The sequence below is a fragment of the Phoxinus phoxinus genome (genome assembly GCF_949152265.1).
Source record: "Phoxinus phoxinus genome assembly, chromosome: 5".
In the NCBI taxonomy this organism is placed as follows: Eukaryota; Metazoa; Chordata; class Actinopteri; order Cypriniformes; family Leuciscidae; genus Phoxinus; species Phoxinus phoxinus.
Window position 1 is genome coordinate 9,231,029 of NC_136880.1, and position 6,533 is coordinate 9,237,561.

The window sequence follows — 6,533 nt, forward strand, 5'->3', positions numbered from 1 at the left end:
AGACTCACTCTGCATATGAAAGACAGAACATTAACACCTCCTGAACCCCCAACCCCCCACAGGCTATCTGAGTCTGAGACCGACTTAAAACAAAGAGAAGTCGCAACATAGCATTAGGCTAGTAAAGTGTTGATAATGAAATAATTAAATTATTTAGGCTACATGTAGGCTAATAGGCTAATATTTATGTCATAAAAGTTTATTAATAAACATTTAATTATGTCAATAATTGAAGAATAAAACACTACCTCGGTTTGGGCCAGCTTTTTCCAAGCAAACCTAAATACAAACGCATGTTCATTTGTTGTCATGAATACAATGTTCAACTCAATGTTAAATTCCACGGGGATCTTTGGATCCTTACAACCAGGGTGCGCGATTTGTGAATTAGCTATTATTATTTTTTTATATATAAATCTCGAACCACAGTGCTTTGTGCTGCTGCTAAACTAAATAACATTTATATAATATTTATGAACTTAAATGAAACCATATGGCAACATTTCGACAAATAAATTATCTGATCTATTTTTACAATTTAATTCAGGGCGATTTAGCCTAGACTAGGCCTACATTTAATTATAGCGAGATTTTCACCCTTGTCCGTTCATCATTGGGAAGCGCTCACAGCTTTTGAGTAGATCTGCACCTCTCGGTTTCATACGGATTACCTAATCAGATAACATTTATTAAATATTTAGACATTTAAAGGCTTTAGACATAGCCGATTTCTTATCGTGATTGAGCGGAGGAAAGTGGCTTTCGGTTCATTTTTGTGACGCGCAGTTCCCTGAGACAGAGACGACAGATAAACTTTTGAATAAAAGTTTGAATATGAATACAAGTTTACAGTTTTGAACGATGTAGGCTACTCTACTCTGATCTGTATGACTAAAAAACTACGGAGTAGCCTAAAGGGCCTAAGTTATTTTAGCTGTCTGTTATGAGAAAAATAAATCCAAATGAACGCGCAGCCCCGTCTGTCAAACACTAATTCAACATGCCAGAATAAAACCCGACTTTAGAACAATGGATAGCGCCATTTGGCGTGGTGTGCCAAAATACTTAATTATAAACTTCAATATTTCATTCAAAATAATCTCAAAACGCTTTGTGACATTTTGAAAGCCGTGCATGCATTAAGGCACTGGAACCATGAACTGAAACTGGTTCTGATTTTATTGTTTGTCGTTTAAACGTGCCTGTTGCATATCTTTATTTTATATATTTTAAATGGTCTATTGGTGAAGTAATTTAAAGCATTGGTTACTGTGGAGGGATGGGGGATTAAAATAATTCAGCAGAAGCAGGGATGTTTAGACCAGAAGATTGAAATCCCCGTCCCCCTGGCAAACCGCACCTTGCTTAAAACCATGTTTTACAAACTCTATATAGGAACCAAAAAAAAAGGCTTTCCTGTATAAAAAAAATGTTTTGTTTGTTTGATTGTCTGCATTAATACTAGGCTATGACATGCATTAATAGGCTAATATAAAATGTACAGTAATCTTTGTTTGTACGGGATTCGAACCCGTGTCATCCTAATGATCGATTTGAAGTTCTACCACTCGGCCATGAATTTACTCATTTAGAAATGCCCGGTTTATCCAATCTGTTCCAGAGAAGCGCTCATCATTCGTCTCATTCCTCAATAGAGTAGTAAACAAATAATCAGCTTCTTTGCACCTAATTTATTTTTGTTCATTATTTTTGTTATTATTATTATTTTATCACGCTGCTCCCAACGGGCAATAGGCTTATGTCGCCCACCGACGTCTAGGCTACAATATGAAATAAAGGCTATATTGTTCTCGTCTCTATTTTTAAATTATGATTCTATTTTTCTGTCCTAAACAATGTTCTATAGTAGCCTATTTCATCTGTTAATTGACATTAACCCCGCTTACATTTCAAAATACGGCAATAGCTGCTGTTTTGCACAATGTCCCTCTGCGCCACCTGGCGGTCATTTCGCGAATGACTTTGAAATGCGACTGGATTATTTTTACAGCGGTAGTTTCGCCGCGGTGCCTGTCGCGGCGGTAATAGGCATTCTGGTTGAGTACCATCTGTATGTTGATTCCCCCACTAGGAAAAAAAATGTGTTAGATCTGTGTTACGGGAACATAAACAATGCTTATACTGCTCGCGTGCAACCCCCACTAGGCTCCGCGGATCACAACATCATCTTTTTACTTCCGCAATATAGACAAATGCTGAAGAGAGAAAAGCCAGCTACATACAGCATCGCCCAGTGGACAGAGGAAGCAACTGCACAACTCCAAGGGTCATTTGCATGTACAGACTGGAATATTTTTGATGGCGACCTAGATAAAAAACGGAGATAATAACTGATTACATCAAGTTTTGCATGGCAACTAGTATTCCAGTCAAAACTGTGAAAAGATATCCCAACTCGAGACCATGGATGACCTGCCAAATAAAGCTTAAACTCAAGGAGAAACAACAAGCATTTAATCGCAAAGATTGGCTTTTACTTAGAGACTTTAATCGCTCTGTGAAAAATGAAATCAAAAAAGGCAAAACTTGCATATAAGGACAAATTAGAAAAAGATTTCAGTAGTATGAACACCGGACAGGCCTTTCAGAAGGTGAAAACACTTACTGGAACCACTTCGAATACCAGCATTCCTACATCTATTGATCTCAGCTCGTTCACCAAGGACCTGAACAAATTTTATGCCAGGTTTGACATCCTGAATTGCACCACTGAATGTGAGAGACTGCTCAGGAGCCTACCCACTCCTGAAGAGCCACACTTTGTCCCCTTAACGGTGGAAGACGTCCATCAGCAGCTCAGGAGGTGCCATACCGGCAAAGCCCCTGGCCCAGATGGAATCACAGGGAGGCTGCTCAATAATTGTGCCCTGGAGCTATCTCCTGTTCTCCATTCACTTTTCAAAGAGTCACTACAGACAGCAACTGTCCCAACCCTCTGGAAAACCACCACTATTATTCCTGTACCCAAAAGACCTCGCCCCTGTGAATTGAACCATTACAGACCAGTAGCACTTACTTCAATAATAGCAAAATGTCTTGAAAAACTGGTTTTAAACACTATCCTTCCGGTTGTCGGCCCACAGCTGGATCCTTACCAGTTTGCCTACAAGGCCAAAAAAGGAACAGAGGATGCTGTTGCATGCCTCCTTCATACTCTCCTCCAACATCTGGACTCTCCTGGCCATTATGCCAGGATTCTTTTTATAGATTTCAACTCCGCCTGTAATACGATACAACGCCACCTCATGATAATTAAACTTCAACAGCTTCACGTGCCACCTCTTCTCATTCACTGGATTTATGATTTTCTCACTGACAGACCACAGGCAGTAAGGGTGGGTAGTATAACATCCCCCACCATTACCGTCAACACGGGAGCCCCTCAAGGGTGTGTCCTCAGCCCTTTCCTATACACACTATATACTGACGACTGCCGTAGCCCTTCCGATATCACAAAGTATTTCAAATACTCAGATGACACAGCCATACTCGCCCTCCTCACTGGCACGGAATCAGTCACAGCATATCACAAATCTGTTGCCCATTTCACCCAATGGTGTACAGCCAGTCATCTCCTTCTTAACACCACTAAAACAAAGGAACTGATCTTGGACACACACCAAAAATTCTCCACTGCTCATTGCTATATCTCCATCAGTGGCCAGTCAGTAGACATTGTTGACAGCTTCAGGTACCTTGGCATTATTCTGGACAATAAACTGAGTTTTCACCATCACACCAAAGACATTCACAGGCGCTGCCAACAGAGACTATTTGTCATACGAAAACTTAGGACTCTCTCAGTAAAACCAAATTTTCTTCTCCTTTTGTACCGTAGTATCATTGAACCCGTTCTTCTGTACTGTGCCACCTGCTATTTCACGATGCTTTCACTCACCGATAGAAACAAGCTTCTTAAAGTCACTAACACTTCCTCAAAAATAATAGGCCTTCCCACACCCAACTTGCCGGCTCTCATTGACGCTGCTATCATTCGCAGAGCAAACACCATCATAAAAAATCAGAGCCACCCGCTTAACTCATGTTTCACCCTTCTTTCCTCAGGTCGTCCGTTCTGGCAGGTCGTTCCCTCCTGGTTGCCTCATCCATCCTGTTCACAGGTTCAACTTACACAGAAACCTTTGATTGGGCTGAGCTACTGAATCTCCAAATTCCAAAGAAGACAACATTTTACTCCCTGCAGTCCACCTACCTCATACCAGTGATTGAGTATGCATACCAAGACCATCACAAAGAGATAATGAAAAAATCTACAACTAACTGCCAAGTACACTACATACAGTTTCATGAGTGATGAAACAAAGGAAATCATCATGGTTGAGTTAGTTCAGGTAAATACCCAGAAATGTATATAATGCTTGTGCTCTCATTGCAGTTGTATGCATTTATACTGATTGTCATTATAAAGGTAACAGAGGCAACCAGTTCACCAGTCATGGAGACACTGGGGTTTCGGAGGTGTCTGGAGCATTTGCTTCAGGCAGGAGTTGTAGTGGATACCATCACCACAGACCGCTCTTTCTATCAGGAAGCTTATGAGAGAGACCTACTCTGACATCCAGCATCAGTTTGACCCATGGCATGTTGCCAAATGTAAGCTTTTTACTAGGGGTGGCTCGATACCACTTTTTCATGTCCGATACCGATACCACACACTTGAGTATCTGTCGATACCGATACAATACCATATATTTTTTTCTTAATTAAGCTGTTAATAACACATTTGTCAGGAGGATGCACTGTGCTTAACCTAGCCATCTAAAAAGCATCATGCTCAAACAGTGCAATAAATGTTCTACTTTCCTAAAGGAAGAAATAAGTAGCCCACAACATGACTCAGTTGTGCAATACTGCTGCTTAATTTTTATTAAAACAATTTTTAAACAGAACTTGTAGCAGCATTTTTTATTATTCAGCACCATTCAATTAATGAAATTTAAAGTGCAACTGTGCAAATAAAACAAAAATTATAATTCCAGTGCCAAAAACTGGATGTAACACAAAACTCTTATGTAGTCATAATAACTTAAATAAGTATAACCTAACATAAAAATAAAGGTATCTCCATTATAAAATGTGTAATAGAACGCAGTCAAATAAGGCACTCACAAATTAGACTCTAAGCCATAACACATAAAAAAGGGTGGAAAAAATCTAGGGTAGACCGAGCAAGCTGTAAAGTTTTCACATGTAACATCTGAGGTTGAACTGTAAAACACCTGTATAAAACTAATCATTAGAATTAACTCCATGTATGAAAAGATACTTGCAATGTTAACAAAAATATTTGGTTCACGTTTTCCAATTAGACGAAACGAAACCGCCGTAACTGCCTGACCTTTAAAACAGTCACAAAAACCACTGACTCATGTTTTTACAGTACATCTTTGACTTCCAATAAGTGTGTTCACTTTAACATGAGAGGCAAATTCTTCTTTAGAAAAATTAGCATTTCAGCCTTCTCAGCTGTCAGGCTGCTCCTCCTTTCATCAATAATAATAGAGGCTGTGCTGAAGAGTCTCTCGCTCTCCACACTCGTGGAAGGTGCAGAGAGAAATTTAGTTGCCACGGCTGTCAGGGAGGGCCGCCTAGGTTGGTTGACTTTCCAGTATAGCAGTGGATTGTCCGAACGTGGAATAGTTGGCTCGAGGAGGTGAGTTTGAATTTCAGTGCGTGCATTTGTGGTGGTTGACTGAGGATCAGATTCTACTGTGCTTTCTTCCAGGATTTCATCAAAAATGCTCCCAAGTCTGTTCTTGCTTGCAGCTTCCACCCGTGGAGTCTTCTTTGCTGGCTCTGAGGCTGCTGATGCAGATGAGGTCCCCTCTGCTGGCTCTGAGGCTTCTGATATGGTCCTCCTCAGCATTTCTTCCATCTTTCATGCCTCTGCCATTAATGCATCCTTTACATGGCTTGAGGTTTCTTCATTTGCAAAGTACCTGTATAAATAAAAATACACATGTAACATTTAAAATGATGCTTATGCTTGAGATTAAATACTTTTGCACATCTAATGATTACATAATATTGCACATAAGTAAAACCTTCACAGACACATTAGTTTCAATCTCTCGCTCTCACACACACACACACACACACCCCCCTAATCATTAGATGTGCAAAAGTAAAACCTTCACAGACACATTTGTGTCAATCTCTCTCTCACACACACGCACACACACGCACACACACACACACCTAATCATTAGATGTGCAAAAGTAAAACCTTCACAGACACATTTGTGTCAATCTCTCTCACACACACACACACACACACACACACCCAGGCTGGAGGGCAAGAGATTCAAATTTCGTGGAGGGCAAGAGATTAAAATTTTTTGGAGGGCAAGAGATTCAATTTCATGGAGTGCAAGAGATTCAATTTCATGGAGGGCAAGAGATTCAATTTCATGGAGGGCAAGAGATTCAATTTTTTGGAGGGCAAGAGATTCAATTTCATGGAGTGCAAGAGATTCAATTTCGTGGAGGGC

General features: G+C 40.2%; 1 long non-coding RNA gene across 1 annotated transcript; it reads left to right on the forward strand.

Moving 5' to 3' along the window:
• The first annotated feature begins 4,091 nt into the window (after positions 1-4,091).
• Positions 4,092-6,109, forward strand: LOC306998847. The gene is made up of 3 exons (XR_013797683.1): positions 4,092-4,373; positions 4,451-4,635; positions 5,809-6,109. It is a non-coding gene; the product is annotated as an uncharacterized lncRNA (long non-coding RNA).
• The last annotated feature ends 424 nt before the right edge of the window (positions 6,110-6,533 follow it).